Source organism: Elaeis guineensis, chromosome 1 (assembly GCF_000442705.2).
Source record: "Elaeis guineensis isolate ETL-2024a chromosome 1, EG11, whole genome shotgun sequence".
Classification (NCBI taxonomy): domain Eukaryota; kingdom Viridiplantae; phylum Streptophyta; class Magnoliopsida; order Arecales; family Arecaceae; genus Elaeis; species Elaeis guineensis.
In genome coordinates, this window is record NC_025993.2 from 95409365 (window position 1) to 95430243 (window position 20879).

Below are 20879 nucleotides of genomic sequence, written 5' to 3' on the forward strand. Positions count from 1 at the left end.
AAAAAGTTGATATGTCAAAGGTTTGACACATCAAAGAGTTGAGATTATCAAACACCAAAGCATTAGGACTCCTAACAATCTTTGATCGATCAAAGGTTGATTTGTCAAAGGCTGATTCATCAAAGTATTTGATGCTCAGAAGGACTCCTCATATGCCAAAAGGGATAGCACCTAAGAATTGTGGCAGCCCCAGGGTTCTCACACCAAAATAGAGGGCATGCGTACAAAAGCTGCGGCACCCCAAGGCTAATGCCCAAGAGTCCTTCTCCCTCAAGTCATTGGACACCTATCAGGAGTCTTCATATGAAATAACTCTTCATGCCTCCCTTTTGTTGTGCGCACAAGAGATTCAATGCTACATCTCTTTCCTCATGCATGATTGGATCATGTCTAAGAGAGTCCACGAGAAGAAGAGTTGATGCCCAAGAATCCTCTACGTCCAAGTCTTGGACTAGTCAAAGAGTTTGACATGTCAAAGACTTGATGCCTTAGGACTCCATGTGAAGGAGTTCGTGACTATAAAAGGGCTTCAAGATACCATGCCCCACCAATCTCTCGCCAAGATATCTCACATCCACACCCAACCTATCTCTTGCCCCATATAGCTTACGCCCCAAGGGTTGGATGCCTATAGTGTTGGGACACCTCAAGGAATTAACTTGAAAGAAGTTCATATTGAAAGAGGGCTGAAGCATGCAATCTTGCGAAGAAGGAGAAAGACTAAAATCCTTGAAAAGAATTTTTAGCAATAAGAGAAAAAAATTCTACCATCACAAGAGGGATCTCTACATGGGACCTAGTATCTCGATGAGATCAAAAATTATTAATTATGTCAGAACCTTTTATAGATACTTGTAGAGGCCAGACACTTGTATGGCTTCAAAAAAAACCGTAAAGACATCCACGATCCTTAGATTATGGTGTACATCTCCGACTAAAGATGATGATTTGATCTCATTTTTTTATTAATTTTAATTTTAAAAATTGAGGTATCCTTATTATTATTATTATTATTTTGCAGTGCATTAATCTTAACTTTTCCTAACACTACACACCCTATTTCTATGGTGGATGTAGTGAACAAGATCTTATTTGACATAGCCATGATATAACACATTCTATAAGTAGAAAGATGCATCTGATGGTTGACTTCCTACTATTAGTACATTCAATAAAATTCGAATCCCAATAGTCTATTACTTTAAGATGATCAAACCGACTGTATATAGGCATGTAAACTTTTGTACCTAATAGATGGTAAGCATGTAAACTTTTGTACCTTATAGATAATGCATGACTTTCCTTACATTTTCTAATGCTCTATTTCTAGAACATACTAATAAGGTCCAAGCATTGATGCAGCAAAAGTTATATTTGGATGCATACAAATATGGGCCCAGTTCAAACTCCCAACACTAGTGCATAGGTTATAGACTGCATTTTCTTTCTTTCTTGGACAATGAAGTTTATTAAGTTTATCAACCTTTATAATAGGAGGAACCTTGAGAGAACATTTTTCTATCTCTAATTTCTCTAATACTTAGAGATATAAGTCCTTTGAGATAGTCCAAGTAACCGTTGATAACATAAATGGCTTCATCCATATTTTTCATCTCAACATTTAGGGATGGAAACTCTTTGATTTTCTTAAGTAGACCAAAAATACTACTGGCAAGTAGAATATTATCTACATTATATCAGAGTTACGAACTTACTCCCACTAACCTTTGGGTATATATATTAATCAATAATTTTTTCTTCAAACCTAAAGAAGTGACCATCCTATTAAATTTGACATACCACTATCTGAAAGTCTGTTTAAGTCTATAAATAAGTTTGCAAACTATGTGCTGTTGTCCATTAACAACAAAACCCTCGAGTTATTTTATTGAGAAAGGCCATTTTTACATTCATCTGATATAGCTCAAGTCTAAACGATCTGCTAAGGTTATGACAATCCAAAAAGAGTCCTTTGATGAAATAGGAGAATAGTTCTTTTTAAAGTAAATGTACTTCTTTTTCGTAAATCCTTTTGTAATAAGTCTGGTTTATACTATTAAACCTTACCATTGGGATTCTTATTGGTCTTATAAATCCACTTGCAACCTAATGGTAGCACCCTTCAACTAAATCAACCAGTTCCCAAATATGGTTGTTATCCATAGAGCCTAGCTCTTCTTTCATAGGATTTAACCATTGTAAGAAGCCCTTAACTTTTATGGCTTTTAAGAATGTCTCAAGATTATACCTCTTTCCCTCATATTAGTCAGATGCACCATATAATTTGGAGGTACAGTAGATTTTCATATTCTAATAGATCTCCAGAGAGCTAACCCTTGATCCACTTGTTGTGGTGGTTGGATAGTTACTTCTTCGATAATAAAAACCTCATGGAGTGGAACTTGATGAAGTAGGGGTCCCTCCTAAATGTTATCTCAAAGAATGACAATAGGAATTATCAATTTAGTCTGCTTTTCAGGTATAGAAATTATGTCCTATATTTTCTTAAAGACAACATCTTGAGTTCTTTACTTCCATTAAAATCGCCATCCTCTAGAAATCTGGCTTTATTAATTTCTACTATTTATGATGTATGAGATGAATAATAGATTCTATACCCTTTTAATCTCTCTAGATAACTAATAAAAAACCACTACTTATCCTGAGATCAAATGTCTTTTCTTATGGGTTATAAATTTTGGCATTAGTTGGATAACCCCATATACACATTATCATAAATTAGATTTTTTATCAGTTCATAGCTCATAAGGAGCTTTTTGACCTGCCTTAGTAGGAATCCTATTTAAGATATGTATTGCTATCCTTATAGCCTCATCCCACAATAAAATAAATAGAGTAGAATAATTTATCATAGCCCGAATCATTTCTTTAAACATTTGATTCCTTCTATCAACTACACCTTTTGACCTGATGTGCTTGACATTGTATATTGGAATACAATATGTGCTTCTTTAGAAATTTTGCTAATGGTCCTAGCCTTTGTCCTATCTCTATATATTTACCGTAATATTCACTATCTTTATTTGATATAACTACTTTAATCATTTTTTTCTAATTATCTCTTTATCTATGTTTCAAATTTTTTAAAGGCCTTAAAATATTAGCCCTATCACATAGAAAGTATAGATACATATCATGAATGGTCATCAATTAATGAATATAACAAAATATTTTTATCTATTAGATATGAGGAAAAGATTTGCATACAATAATGTGAATGATTTTCAAGGTTCCTTTATCCCTCTTGGCATCCTTCTTAGATGTATATGTCTACTTTACCTTTATGCAATCAACACATATCATAAAATTAGTAAAATTTAATGATCATAAGATCCTATCTTTTATAGCCTTTTGATGCTTTTTTTGGAGGTATGCCCCAACCTTTATAACATATAAGAGTTTTTAAAAGAAATATGAAAACCTACTCTAGAATCTCAAATTATCCTATAGCATCCAACTATCTTAATAAGTGAATATTGTTGATTTCCAATGAGAATGGATCATTCACTTTCAATCAAAAGCCTTCTTGATAGGAAGCCCTGTAAGTTATTGTAATGTGCATAGATGCATTAGAGTCAATGCACTAGGTAGAATTAGAGATATTTACTAAATTAGATTTAAAATACATACAAAAGTAAAAGGTATCTTTTAGCCACTTTTCATTCTTTATACAATTTTTTTTAGGTATCCCTTCTTTCTGCAAAAAGCATTTGACAATTTTATTGTTGGCTTCATCTGATGCCACAACTAATGTTTTCTTTTCTTTTGCTTCGGGTGCATCCTTTACTTACTTTCTTTTTTACTAACTTGATGTAAAGCAAAGTTCATGCTCTCCATCTTCTCCTCTCTCAATTTCTTCTTGTACACATTTGGTTAGTATTAACTATCAAATCCTTATTATGTGAATTATAGAAGACTTTAAAAAGATCGTACTCCGATGGAAAGGAAGTGAGAATAAAGTAGACCAAAAAATATATTTGATGTAGAAACCTTAATATCACATAACTGTGTTGCAATTTCTTTATCTCCATAATATACTCACAAATGCCAACCTTTGCTCTGTCAGAGCTTATAAATTGCTACTTTACAACATCTAAGAAATCACATGCCATATGACATAAAGGGATGGATCCCCTAATGTACCATTCTAGATTTCTTTAGGAGTAGACTGAGACAATTGGAATGCTCTCATTTCTTTAAAAGGCCTTTTTATCTTAATTATTTTTATCTATAGGTGGTGAAATGGCATCCATTCAGAACATCTGATCAAAGTCAACACATCCTAATGTGAGCAATAGTTTTTTATTTCTATTCCAAAAAATTTGATTTATTAAGTAAAGAAATTTTCCCATGCTACTATCAATCATTGTGGGAATCAATATTGCAAATAATACATGCCCACGTTATCATCAAATGATAAGACTAATTAAACTTTATCCAAAATAAATAAGTTTTTTTATATTTAACTTTGGTGGGCAACCAGGTGCATTATTATGTCTTTCTTTTAGATGAGTGTTATAACATGTTAGTCGCTGTACCAATTTAAAGATATATAATATCACTAGTAAACCTAATAGGACATGCACATTGCAGTATAAGCAAACACTATATCTTTAAGTATAAAAATGTCATTCAATCCAATATATAGTCCTACCATGTCATCCATCTGAACATCGAATATGAAGATGCTCCTTTAGGAGTTAATCAATATTTTTAGTAGTTTAAATGTAATTAAGACATTATTAAAACTTTATTAGATCTTATATTTATCCAAAATTATATATTATAGAAAATTTTTAGTTTTACGCGTTCATGGTCATTTTGATGATCACATTGAAGCAATCAAATAAAAAACTTTTAATTCTTTATAAATGATGTCAACAAATTTTACATACAAAATATGACATGAATATATCATCAAGAATATGATAATAGGTTTGTAATACTTTATTTGTATATAAATAAATTAAAATACACAAAAAAAATGTAATGTGCAAATTTATAGACTTTTATGCAATAAAACTATATCAGGGACCTTATCATAATTATCAGAGAACTTTTATGTAATAAAATTTATTATGGGGTCTTAATAATAATCCAAGGGTCTTTATATAATAAATTTTATTATCGAAAGCAAAATATAATTTTAATAGAATTTTTATGGAACTAATTACTTTATCAATGATTAAATTATAAAAATCTCCTTTTGACTAATTGGGTCCAACCAGATTTCTGATTTCGGATTGAAACCAAAACCCACACTTGTTAAGCCATTATCTTCTTCCTCCTTGTTTCTTTTCTCCCAATTATAATCGAGAGGGTCGGAAAACCCCATGACCGGTGACCCCTTCCTCGGTGATTCTTTGCTGTCGGGTCACTAGCCATTCCCAAATGCTAGCGCAAGCCCAAAAATTTCCTCCCAATTGTGGGTGGGGTAGCGATTCAATAGGAGGACAGCAGAGAGAAAAGCACCCAAACTGCACTTTTTCCCTTAAAATAGCCACCATAAAATCCCCATTAGCGAACTGCCACCATTTCTCAAGACCCACCACCGACTTCCCCGTAATTGTGAGGTTTTCTGGATCAACATCCCATGGAACGCGAAGATTCGGTTCCTCAGCAAAGCCCTAGCCACCACCATCAGAGAGCGAGTGCCCTACGAAATAGAATTATAAGGAGGCCAACCAAAGTCCTAATTAGTGGCCCTGCTTCTTCTCCTCTGGTGGGTTGCAACCAATCATCATGAAATCATCATGAATCTAGCAAGAAATCCTTAGATGGGTTCCTATCTTCCATCTTTAATGGAGGAGGCCATGACAGTGGGACTGGCACTAAATCTTAGCTCGATGGCTATCGGAGGCAAACTGGAAGCCCCCTCTCCATCCTTAATAGACGAGAAGGATGACGATGCCAGATCCACCACCATTTGTTTCTTTCATTCTCCATTATTTATTTATTTAAACAATAATTCAAGCCTTTTAAAAAATAAATCACAAGCCCAACAAAAAAAATAAATCAGTCAATAAAACATCTACTACCATGGAATCCAGAAACAGTCATCGACAGTCAGCCAAGATGGTTCGTTAAAGGTCTTCATCCAAAATTCTTATGGACATAAAAGAAGGCTTCAATCTTCAAGCCAAATAACTTATACTGGCTTTGATACCTTAATATTAGAATTTTATGGGACAATAGAATTATAAGAATTTAGATTCTTAAATTTTTTTCTGCATGGATATTAAAGTAAATAAAAAAAATCATTTGAAACCTCACACACTAAGCACGTGAGGTGGAAAAGGATGACTCCCAAAGGAGTCCTCTTTCAATCCAATTGGGAAAGTGAGTCTTAGGGCCAAGGGAGTCCTCTTCCAATCCGACTGGGAAAGTGAGTCTTAGGACCAAGCAAAATCTAGCAAGAACCCTATGACTCCCATATATAAATCCCCCAGCCCCCTTCCTCTACGAGTCATCCAATTTTGGCATCAAATCATTGGTAAAATCAAAGGTTTAGAGGGTTGTTTCCATCGAGCATTTTCGATCAAGTTACCACTGATTTTTTGCAAGAGTTGAGGTATTGACCCTCCTACCCTTCTTCTTCTCCTCTTTCTGAACTCTAGGAAGCTTTTGAAAGTCAGATTGTGCTGCTGGTTGTCAGATTTCTTAGGGGATCAGGCCTCTCCTATTTTTTGTTTTTTCTTTTCCTTCCATTGGAGCAACCGCTATTGCCGGCCATGCTCTGGTTGTCGAAGGTCGAGACCATCGGAGGGCCCCAACTATCATGGGATGATGCCAGAAGGTTCAGCCATAGGAGTGGGTCAGCTTAAGACCCCTTTTCCCTATTTCAATGAAGAAGAAAGAAAATGGGGAAAAGAGAAGAAGAAAAAAAAAGAAAAAGAAAAAAAGGGGGGAGTTTTTCTCCTTTTCCCTCTCTACCTTTTTTCTGTATGAGTTTCTCTCTCTATGAGTTTTCTCTCTACTTTCTCTCTAAAATTTTTTTCTTTAGATTGCTTCTCTCTCTTCATGGATTTCTTTCTCTAAAAATAATAGGGACTAGTAGAGGGTCAAGATGTTTACGTATGCTCAGATTGATCAGTAAATCTTGCGAAGAGTGTTGGACTAGTGGTGTTAGGGTCATTTACCATGATATCCATAACCATCTATGATTTTTATGTTTAATCTTGATTATGTAGAGGTATAATTATTTGCACAAAATATCCGATGGAAACACCTAGATCTTGAGTTCATAGATTGAAGGATTGATCAATAGTTGTACTTGGATCTAAGACTGATAGAGATAAGAATTTCTTTACATGATCATTTATATGTATATTTTTGTACATACCATACATGATGATTTTGGTTTTATTTAGATATATAATTGTATGTTATATATGTATCATATGTTGACTATATTGATTTGTTTGAAACATGATATCTGATGTATTGAAATGGAAGAAAAAAATGTAATACAAATTATTGAATGAACTATTGAATATATAAGAGGATGTGGACTAGCCATGATGTGCATTATCAGTCATAGGCCGAATTATGATATATTGGATTACCAGTCATAGACCGAATCATGACACCTTAGTTTGCCACCACGGGCTGAAACACGGATATTTTTATTTGCCACCGCAGGTCGAAGCACAGATATTTTAGTTTGCCACCACGGACTGAACCACGGATATTCTAGTTTGCCATTGAAGATCCAAGCATAGTTATTATGGTTTGTCATTGCAAGTCGAGCATAATTATTATGGATTGCCACTATGGACTGAAGTATGATTTATGATTTGTCAGTCATAGGTCAAAGTGTGACTATGATTAGTCCAAACTGAAGGATAATGATTGATTTGAAGATGTCAATGAAACATACATAATAAGCCGTTTGAATGTATATGTGATATTTATGATGGATTTATGATAATTCATGATTCATGATATATATGTTTATATAACTATTGAGTTATAATACATACCTAACATGAGATTTTATGACTTATGATTTCTCTTTGATATAGCTCATTCATTATTTTTGAATTATATTATTATATCGATATATATTTGATGGGATTCTTATTAGACTGTAAAGCTCACATCCACCTTCTCTTCTTTCTTTTTCAAAGTTCACTACAAGAAAATTCATTATTAGTGATGGCCAATCACTGTCACTAATAATAGAAACACCGTCGCTAAGGCTATTCGCAACACATCATTGTCGCTAAAAAAAGATCAAAAAAAAGCTTGACATTAAAGCTGCATATTAGCGACGGCAGTGGTGCCATCACTAATAATGATATTAGTGATGGCTTTTTGTCATTTATAATATTTTCTAGATTCAAAATTTAAAAAATTAAAAATAATAATAGCGATGGCATTCCATCTCTAATAAGCCATCGCTAATATAAATAAGCCATCGCTAATATACTTTAGCGATGACTTTTTTGTCACTATAGCCATCGATAAAAAAATTTTTAAAAAAAATATTTTTAATAATTATATTTTTTTAAAATATATTATAATTTAATTAATAAATAATTATATTTATTAAAATCTATTATAATTGTATTAACAAGCAATATATATTTACAAACATTATACCAACTAACAATTAATTATCATCATCATAAATAAAAAATTAATATTATATATTACATCAAAATTAAATTATACAAACAACACTGCTCAAATTTTAAATATATTATATCAAAACTAAAAAAAATCAATGAAGATCATCCTCCTCTTCCTGCTCCTGTGCATTCTCTACAGTAGTAGATGATGAGAGCTGAATATCCCAATATTTTGTAATAAAAAAATAAAATTTTATTAATAATTTTAGAACTAAATTAATTAAAACTATAAAACTATTGTAATTGATGCACCTGAAGCCTAAATCTTTATGAAGAGACATATTTTGATGTACTACTCTGATTCTCGAATGGATTATTCCTACATATTTCATTCAATGATATGAAGTTATAGACATCTCTAATCTATCTATCGAATGGTTAGATTGAATTTTGACCCCTCTTGATATCCCTCCCTCCTATCTTAAGCCTAAATTGGCATGAAGGGATATATTTTGATATACTCTTTTGATTCTCAAATAGATTATTCTTACATGTCTCATTCAATAATATGGATATATCTACACCTCCATCCCGTCCATTGATAGGTAGATTGACTTTTGACCCTAGATCTCCTTTCTCCAACTCAAGCCTAACTATATGAAGCTTTTAAATATAAAAATTTAAAACAAATAAAGAAATTTATTAATACTGCTTGACTTACCTATTGTGATGGCTATAATAACGAGTTCAGCTAATCATATAGATATGGATTCTGAAGAATCTCAACCACCATATCACGGATGACATCTTGGAAGCTCTAAGGTCGCTGGCAAAAAAGCCTCTATACGACGTCCTCGACATGTGCATCACCCTATGTCTAGGTCATCGAGGCTTGAGAGGAGGACATCGAAGACCAACGAGCTACTGGAGGGTCGAAGCTATGTCCAAACCTTATGACCCAGCTCCTACTAACCCCTCCAGTGGCCCTAAGCCATCCCTCGAGGTCAAGGAGGGGTTGAGAGGATGGGTCCTCACCGTGCCATGTTACGACGTACTCTACATAATCCACCTACATAATTTAAAACTTTATTAGTGCTATTATACATATTAGTATATATAAAAATTTAATAAAAAATATTTTATTTTATCATGATCTTTTTGGATCTAGAATCTAAGTAATCATCTATCCTTCTAGATTGGTGTGTGACCTCTCACAACTGCAGCTGCCATGTCTACAACAAATAAAAAAATTAAGTTAATAAAAACTAACATATGATCAACTAAATATGAGATTACTATAAGTTTAAAATTTTTACCAATCTATCTGATATAACATGTGTGAGAACTGATCCCTTGGACCCGATTCAACTCGAAGCTGGCATCCCTTGTCGACTTCATCAAAATGAAAAAAAATGAAAGAGTCATGGGGAGGGGAGGAGAGACAATGCCGTGTTTGACTAGAACAGAAGAATCCTATTCTGAGTCCATCCATGGCCAGTAGGGGAGGAATTGGAATGAGACATGTCGGTAAGGCTCGATCTTATTCGAGGAAGATTGGGTCTATCTCACCCCATCCATCCTCTATTTAAACCCTACACCTCTTGATATAACCCTTACCAAAATCCTCATCCTCCTCCTTCTTGCCCATCTTCGATAGCCATCGTGTTGCTGTGTCGAGCACTGCCGCCTTTCTAAAACCCTAACCCTTCTTCCCAAAACCCTATTTACCTATGTCGAGGGATGTCGGGTAGGAGAACCATTGGAATTCGCCTTGCATGCTATTGCCATCACTGTTGCTGCAATCTTCGATAAGTTTTCTTCCCTTCTTCTTCTTCCCTTTCTCTTCCGGCCCTAGGGCAATGCCTTCTCTACTTTTTGGTGGAGTCCCCGATCATCGTCGGCCAACCATCGCCTCTGGCCATCATCGCACTGCCACCCTCAACTGGTCCAACTGCTTCATCATCAAAACCTCCTCCACTGGTCAACCTCAAGAAACCCCAAAGGGGGGGATCTTGTGATCGGTTAAAAGAGAAAGAAAGAGAGAGAGAGAGAGAGGAAGAGAGAGATGGGTTTAATCTGGGTGAATATAGTTTATCTGATTGGATCCAATTTAATTAAACCTAGGTCAAATCAAGTTGGTAGATTGGACTCAAAAATTGAACCTAATCTATTGATTGGACTCAATCTAATTGAGTTTGGGTCAATCCAAATTGTATAGATCTAAGTTAGGAATTAACCTAAATCACGATCTAGACCAGATTAGATTGAAAGATCATTTCTATTTATTTTATTTTTTTTGAAATTGAGGTTAAATAAAACTTGTTATTAGAGTCTTCAACATCAGGAGAACATTGGACACCGAATCTAGAGATTGGACTAAGAAGATTATAGAATTTTGGATCTAATCAATGGTAAGTTTTCTCTTATCTTTGGACTTATTTTTATATACATATTTACATGTTTTAAAAAAAAATTATATTTTGTATATAAAATGTTTAAAAATTATTGAAGTTTGAAATTATGCATTTATTTATGAAAAGTAATTTAAAAAAGTTGGATCAAGCATGATGTCACTTTTGAATGATATAAATTTTTGGAAAGAGATGATTTTTTTGTATTAATATTGCATGATCTTTGGAAAAAAAATTATATATGTTCATCGATGTATGAAATTTTGAATAAAAATTATTTTAATACTCTTTTGGATGATATAAAAATTGAGTTGATACTGTTATAAAAATAATTATCATTATTTATCAAAAATTGATTGTGAAAAAATCACAAAAAAACTCTCTAGTTAGACTATGATCTAGATCTAGCCAATAGGACTGATCATTGGCCACATGTCAGAAATGCATTTCTGATGGACCTAGCCAATCAAGGCTGATCGCTGGTAGAGTTAGTCCTTCTAGGTCTCACTAGTCGGTGCTGATCATTGGCACATATTAATGCATTCACATGTTTATTTTTCGAGTTAATCTCTTTGCCTTGTCAAGGGGCTAATTGTGGTCATATAAATTAGAGCTAGTTTCTTTCTGCATCTAGCCAGTGGGGTTGATCACTGATATACACTGATGGATTGGATATTCCATATTCAAGGGTTAATCTCTCTAGGCCTTGTCATAGGGCTGATCGTGGCCATAGTCAACGAAGATTGAGAGAAATATTTTTTTAACTTTTACTGATGTGCACAACATATTTTAAAAAAAAATTATATTGTTATATATTATGGATAAACTATTATATTTTAAAAAGTTATTATGTTTGATCCCTCGGAGATATTGGTAACTTACTGAGCCCGTTAAGCTCACTCTCTCTTTTTATTTTTTTTCTTTCAAATCTAAAACATTATATGGGGCTTGGGATTGAGCAGTGAGGAGTATAAGATCTTAAAGGATAATTATATATATTTTTATTGATTAAAAATATTAAAAATTTGAGTTAGATTGATGGATAAAAGTAGGCCTTGTATATTCTTTAGGACCTCATCTTAAAGAGTGTGTAGCCATCACGTGCCTGATCTAGATGCTGGATTTGAATTGTGATAAAGTAGTATCAGAGCTTAGGTTAAAGATCATAAGAACTTGATTAGTGAGAGTGGGGTAGAATTAAGATCTTGATTGATTATCTCAAAATAATTATTGATGTTTAAAGTCAATTAATTTGTGACATAATGTCCATGTTTCCCTTATGGATATGAATTATGATCCTTAGGATTGAGGCATAGAAGATTGATGTAGATTAAATGTTGACAAAGTCATCGAGGTTGAATAACTGATATAGGAGAAAATATATATTTTGAGTAATATAGATGGGTTATGTTATGTTGTGTTAGCATTGAATTTATTTTAAAAATTTAATAGGATGTGATAGCAATGCAATCTTGAATTTATTGAAAGTTATTTTGAATTAAAAGACTATTGTAGTTTTGGTTGATAAAGATAATAGAAAGAAGGTAATCAAATGAATACTCAAGGATATTACAAGTAAGGAAGACTTCTATGATTATGATAAAATTTAGCTAAAAAGAATATTTTATTTACCTAATATTATGAGGTGATCTTCTAAAATTGGTTCACTTCTCTAATTATGATGCGCAAACAATTTACAGGATCATAATGAATAAGTCAGAAGTTGATTTTCTCAAAAGAGAGAGATTGATTTAAATTATCTAATTAAATTGTCAAGGTGATCCAAAGTTGGCTTGACTCAAATCAAATTTAGAAGTTAATATCTTAATCATACAATGGTATGAATATGGTAATTATCTCAAGATATAATTATGATCTAATATACTTGATAACAAAATTTTTGCTTGGATTTTATAGAATTTAAATCTGGTATCATTAAAAAAAAATAGAGAGTGTTAATCAAAGTCGCACAGCAAAATTATGGTGGTTGAGTCATTTAAAATTAATCAAAAGTATTGACTGTCGTTTGAAATGTATTATGATGTAAGATATGAATCTCCAATAAAAGAGGTTTTCATTTATAAAAGAGAAATATGAATAATATAGATTCTTAGGCTAGTCATAATGTGACTATATTGGTTGTGTTAAGAAAAGTTTTGACCACCTTATATCTCATGTTAGTTGATTATTAATTAAATTTGATCTATTTATCAAGTATCTGAATAAATCTAGTTTGATTCATTTCCTCCCTATGATCTCAACTCTGACATAGGAATCATAATATCGATACTTTATTTTTTTGGATTTAATTTTTATGATTCAATTCTAAGATCATTTTCATAATCATGTTGGACCATTGTGACTAAGGTCATTACTACATAATCATTATCACTTTCACAATCATTTGATGATTTAATTTTAATCAAGATGAGCCATTATCTTTTATGGAATCAAAACTTCATCATAGTGTTTGTGCTGAATTCATTTCAAGCTCTATTCCAAATGTAATTGATTTTAATAAATAGATCATGCTGTAAGATTTTTGTATCCAATTGATCCCAAACCAAGCGTAAATGACTGCATATATCTCAATCTCAGAATCTTCGTCACTTAATTGGTGCTGATCTTATTAGTTTGTATTTTAATTCTAAATGTGATAGAAAGTTTTTGATCATATTGAAATTGATTGAGAAGATACGAGATCTTTATTTATATATCAAAGAGGTGAAATACCAGAATTGACATAGAGATGCCGATTTATAAAGTATTTTTGGGAAGAGTTTGTGCTTGGGTGCAGAAATTTGCATGAATAGTGTAGTTGACCCAAGGGGTCAAATTGCTTATGAGTATTTTCGTAATGTGATTATATGCTCATAAATACCAAACCAGAACAAATTGGTATATGCAAATTTTTACGATTGAGCACCTTTAACTTCGGAAGATCTAGATTTCTCAAATTTCGAGGATAAAATTTTTGTTAGGGGGGAGAATGTGAGAATCAGTCCTTTGGTCCTGGTTCAACCACAACCCAGCAACCCTTGCTGACTTCACCAGAATCAAAAAAAAAAAAAAGAAAATGAAAGAGTTGCAGGGAGGGGAGGAGAGACGATGCCGTGTTCGACTAGAATAGGGGAACCCTGTCTCGAGTCCATCCATGGTCAATGGGGGAGGAATTGGGATGAGACACGTCAGTGAGGCTCGGCCTTATTCGAGAAAGATTAGATCTATCTCACCCCATCCCTCCTTTATTTAAACCCTATACCTCTTGATAGAACCCTCACCGAAATCCCCATCCTTCTCCTTCTTCTTCATCTTCGGCAACCATCGTGTTGCTATGTCAAGCATCGCTGCCTTCCTAAAACCCTAACTCTTCTTTCCAAAATCTTATTTTACCTGTGCCAAGGGACGTCGGGTAAGAGAACCGTTAGAATTAACCTCGCATGCTGCTGCCATCACCACCGCTGCCATCTCCGATAAGTTTTTTCCCTTCTTCTTCTTCTTCCCTTTCCCTTCCAGCTCTAGGGCAGTGCCTTCTCTGATTTTTGGTGGAGTCCCCGATCATCATCGACTGACTGCCACCTTTAGCCATCATTGCACCACCACCCTCAGCCAGTCCAGCTGCTTCGTCGTCAAAATCCCCTCCACCGATTGACCTCATGAACCTCAAAGGGGGGGTCTTATGATCTGTTAAAAGAGAAAGAGAAAGAGAGAGGGAGAGAGAGGAAGAGAGAGATGAGTTTAATCTGGGTAAACATAGTTTATCTGATTGAACCCAATTCAATTGAGCCTAGGTTAAATCAAGTTGGTAGATTGGACTCAAAATTGAACCTAATCTATGGATTGGACTCAATCTAATTGAGTCTGGGTCAATCTAAATTGTATAGATCTGAGTTAGGAATTAAACTAAATTTAGATCTAGATCAGACCAGATGGAAAGACCCTTTCTATTTTTTTTAAATTAAGATTAAATAAAACTTGTTATCAGAGCCTTCAATATCAGGCAAACATCAGACACCAGATTTAGAGATCGGGCTAAGAAGATTGAAGAATTTTTGATCTGATCAGTGGTAAGTTTTTTCTTATCTTTGGATTTATTTTTATATACATATTTATAAATTTTTAAAAAAATTTAAATTTTGTATATAAAATGTTTAAAAATTAATGAAGTTTGAAATTATGTATTTATTTATGAAAAGTAATTTAGAAAAGTCAGAACAAGCATGATATCATTTTTACATGATATAAATTTTTGGAAAGAGATGATTTTCTTATATTAATATTGCATGATCTTTGAAAAGAAAATTATATATATTGATCGATGCATGAAATCTTGAATAAAAATTATTTTATTACTCTTTTGGATGATATAAAAATTGAGTTGACACTATTATAAAAATAAGTATCATTATTTATAGAAAATTGGTTATGGTAAAATCATGAAAAAATTCTCCAGTTAGACTATGATCTGAGTCAAGCCAACGGGACTGATTGTTAGCCACACATCAGAAATATATTTCTTTTGAGCCTAGCTAGTCGGGACTGATCACTGGTAGAGTTAGTCTTTCTGGGCCTAGCCAGTCAGGACTGATCACTGGCACACGTTGATGCATTTGTATATTTATTTTCAAAGCTAATCTCCTTGCCTTGTCACAGGGCTAACCATGGCCGTATGAATCAGAGCTAGTTTTCTTTTAAGCCTAGCCAGTGGGGCTGATCACTAGTACACGTCGATAGATTGGGTATTTTATATTCAGGAGCTAGTCTCTTCTGAGTCTTGTCACGAGGTTGATCGTGGCCGTAGTTAACGAAGATTGAGAGAGAATTTTTTCTGGCTTTTACTGATGTACACGGCATATTTTGAAAGAAAATTATGTTGTTACATATTATTGATAAACTGTTATATTTTGAAAAGTAATTGTGTTTGATCCCTCAAAGATATTGGCAACTTACCGAGTCTGTAAAGCTCACTCCCTCCTTTTATTTTTTCTAAATCCAAAAGATTCTATGGGGTTTGAGACTGAGCAATGAGGAGCATAGGATCTTAGAGGATAATTATATATATTTTTATTGATTAAAAAATATTAAAAATTTGAGTTGGACTGATGAATAAATGTAGGCCTTGCATATTCTTTAGGGCCTCATCCTAAGGAATGTGCGGCCATCACATGCCCGATCTAAATGCTGGATTTGGGTTGTGACAATATATGTGCCAACAAAGCCATCAGTGTGCTTGATTGGATTCTGCTAGATAGTTCGATTCTGTCGGGCCCTTTGTCATTTGTCGGAGTACTCCTCACTACTCCACTGGTCACAGAGGGCCTCCCATATATCCGTCCGCATCCAATGATCCATGAAAAACTTTCAGTTCGATAGTGACTCAAAACTGGAGAACTCAATGGCAGCCTACCTGAGGTGGTACAGCCCATCCTAGAGCCTATGTGTAGCAACCTTCTCGAAGGTCCAACGACCGACCTCCTCATCCTCAGGAGTCTCGAATCAGTAGTATGACTGCAAATAAAGGATGACATATATTAATAAATAGAATATAAACATGCCAACATACTATGAATTTAAAAATTAAATATTTTTGATTTACCATGAACATCTCCCATGCAGCGTCACGAGCCCCTGATAGTCAACTAAAGAACTTATCCATTGATCCCAACATCAATCATCAGATTATCCTGATAACCACACGAGACACCCTAGGCTCTCTAAATGTCTTGCAAAATTGATTTTGAATAATAAATATTGATTCTAAAATGGATAAATTTTTTTAAACATATTTCTCGAAGATCTAATACTTATAAGCGGCTTTGAATGTGTACGAGCTCTCTATCCTCTGGTTGAGTCAGAGGTGTCGCAAGCTGGATGGGTCCTCTACCACAGCACTGAGGCTGAGAGCTGGCCGCTGCTCCATGTGACTATAAGGTTAATGATGACCCCACATCATCCAAATTTGAGAGTAGCAAAAGATCATAAAGAATATTATATTAGATAATGATGGACACAATAACCTATTGGAGAATTTCTAAAGTATTAGAGTTTATCCCGTGGTATGGATGCCGTAGAACCATATGAGCTAGCCGTTTGAGAGCTCTATCCTCTAGAGATCTATCCTCTGAAGCTCTCTTCGACTAGCACAACTCCATCCTTTGGGAGTAATCATCCTATAACCTTTAAAAATAAAAATAAATAGATTCATAGATTAATTATATAATTATGGCAACTAGTATAATAATTGAAATGATCCAATGCAAGTATGAAAAGTAAATAAAATAAGTACACAACAAAGATAAAAACTACTCCATCTGCCTTGGGGTTGACTATGATTATTTGGGAGTCAACACCCCCAGCCCTAAGATCGACTCCTGCTATGTGCCACTCTTCTCCAGCATGCCATAGTTGACTCCTTTGATCTTAGGGTCGACTCCTTGCTTCATAGGGTCGACTCCTCATCGACCTCTTCAAATATTTGGTATCCATCAGATTCTTCTTCTGATTCTTTCTCTTCCTCCTCTTCTTCCTCTTCTTCATCTTTTTGGATAAGATTGCCCTTTAAAACAAACTCAATATGATCTACTTCCTCATGTTGTCCATCATGTATGAGAATTTTTGGAGCATCCAACTTGACATCTATTAAAGGCTGATGAACTCCTAATATTTCATCCTCTTGAAAGCATTCTAGTAAATAGGGCTCTTCTTCTTCTTCTTCTTCAAGCTCGTAATGAACAGCTCGAGATTTAATTTTACATACAGCTCACAAATCTTTTCTTCCTCTCTCCTTTGATGGAAAAGGTGTATAATAAACTTGAATAGCTTATTAAACTAGCACAAAAGGGTTGTTGACTTAAGCTTTTGATCCATGTTTGATTTCAATAAGCCCATATCGTGGATCAACCTTCATATAATTGTCGATATCAAAACATCAGCATTTTAATAGAATAACACTATTACCTCTAAGATAGGTTAACTTGATTACTTCTTCGAGGATTCCATAGTAGTCACTCTCTGCCTCTTTCCATCAGCTACCCTTTATACATATACTACTGTTCATTATACTCTTATGATATCCATATTACTGGGTGTGAAATTTAAAATCATTTACATTACAGCCATTATAACATATCATGTATTTTGATGGCCTGTAATCTAATGGTTTTAGCTTCTTAGGTATGGACTCACCTCCTTGCATGACCTGCATATTACACAAAGAATAAATTTAGAAAAATAAAATAAATGACTAGATAATGGTCGCTTACCAATTGATGGAACTAATTTGCAGTTCTATGAATGCTGAGTAGAAATTTTTTTCTCGCTTATCATCGGATTGTCCCATCTTAGCATCTCATCATATTGCCTATATATGTATAAGATAAGTATAGGATGACAAGTGATTAAAGAGTTGAGATTATGATGGATACTTACTCAATATATTGGTCGACCTCCATGTAGTTTAGCAAAACATACATCTCTACCTATCAAATTTCAGTATCAGTTAATACCCAATGAATCTCGTGCCTAAATTCACAAGCAAGATAGGTAAATATTGAGATCTCTACCTTTGATCCCTCACCACCACTACCATCATATCGATCCACTTAAGTCAGCTTTATCTGCATAATGGGGTTAAAGTAGTGTCGGCTGAAATTAAAAATTTTTTCAATTATGTAAGTCTCCACAATAGAACCTTCAACTTTGACCTTATTTTTTACTTTTTTCTTGAGACAGTGTATATATCTTTCAAATAGATACATCCATCTATACTGTACTGGTCCCCTGACCCTAGCTTCATATGCCAGATGAATTATGAGGTACTCCATGGAGTCAAAAAAAATAAGAGAGAATATCTTCTCCAACTTGCATATAGTCTCTACACTGCTAGCCTCAAAACTGGAGATGTGATCTATGGATAGTTCGATAGCACAAATGTCTCCGAAAAAAAGACTAAGCTCGATCAAAAAACTCCATATAGGGTTGGAAAGAAGATCATGCTAAGCTAATGAGAGTAATCATTGCATGAAGACATGACAGTCATGGCTCTTTAATCTATAAAACCTATAATCTTTCATATTGATGCACCAAACTAGATTACTTACATAATCATCTGAGAATTTAAGATTTTTACACCATTCACATATGTCCTTCAACTGCTCCCTAGTTATAAGTTGCTTTCAGCTTCAAAATTTTTTTCGAATATATATCAACCAGCTGTAATAGAGGATATTTGTATATGTTCTTCATATCTGCTCAGGCCTTGGGGTTGTCCTTCTTCTTACACTTAACATCTATAATAATGTAGAAAATATTATCAAACACATTCTTTTTAATGTACATAATGTCAAGGTTATGACGGATCAATTTGATAGATCAATATGGTAATTTTCAAAAGATGCTGTGCTTCACCCAATTATGAGTTTTACTAAACCTCTAAGATTTTTGCTTATCAAATAGTATGCCAAACTGAACTTCATCCAATTGAGATACCCTCTGAAATACTTCCATACCACTAAGTCATGAGGGTGCCTCATCTATCTCTATTTTATTCCTCCTAAAACTATCCTGCTGCTTTCGAAAAGAATGATGCTCAGGGAAAAATTGATGATGACAATCGAACCAGCAGGATTTATGATCATGCTCAAGTTGAAATGCTTTTATATTCTCCATACAATAGGGATATACTATCTTTTCATGAGTGCTCCAATCTGATAGTATCCCACAAGCAGAAAAATTGCTAATGATTCATATTAATGCAGCCTTCATTATGAAATTCTACTTCTTCAATACATCAAAAGTATGTATGCCATCGGACCATAAGAATTTTAACTCATCAACAAAAGGTCTTAGATGTATATCAATGCTTCTACAAGGATGTTATAGTCCAAAAATGACTAATATAATAAAGATGTTATGTTCTTTCATGTACATTCCAGGCGACAGATTGCATGGAATAATAAAAACTGGCCAATATGAATAAGATACCGTTGTATGACTGAATGGTGTAAACCTATCGATAGATAGATCTAGTCTGATATTGCATGATTTCTGAGCAAATAAAGGATGGCAAGCATCAAATTTCTTTCATATCTTACTATCTGATGGATGAGTCATCATATCGGAGTATTTGTGAATCTCTTCTTTATACCATCTCATCTGTTGGCAGTACTCTTAGTTAAGTAGAGCCTCCGAAGTCTAAGAGTGAGGGGAAGGTATCGAAGAACCTTGTATGGTATGTCTTTTTTATTTCTATCCTCTTGCCTCAGCTTAAATCGACTTTCACTGCATACGTCACATGAGTTCTTTAGTTGGTCTTCCTTATAGAAAAGCATGTAATCATTACAGCATGCATCTATCTTTTTGTATCCCATGCCTAACCCTTTCATCATTTTTTTTGAAGCATAGAAACTTCTAACAAGCTTCTTATCCTTCGGTAGTATTTTTTTAATGATTGCTACCATCCTATCATAATAGTTGACCGTCGTATTAAACCGACCTTTAAGTTCAATAACTCTGATATAGTTGATAATATAGTGTGTGTTTTATATCTCAACCATAGTGGTTTATTAGCATCTCTCAGCATACAATAGAAATCACCGCTGTCAGCTTCTGGATTATCCTCCACATCCTAGTTAAATTCAAGACCAGCAGTATCCATAACCATGTCTACCATTCTATCTATATCCCTGTGCTGCTCATTTCTAACCCTTGCAACTATCTTCCACATCTCCCCATGCAGGTACTAATGCTTATAGTTGGGCATAAATCCATTCTTATATAAATTGACAGTTATTGTATCCCTATCAAGTATTTTTCTATTACCACATTTCTTACAAGGGCAGCAAGCCTACCCTTGATGTAAGTGTGCCATATTCTC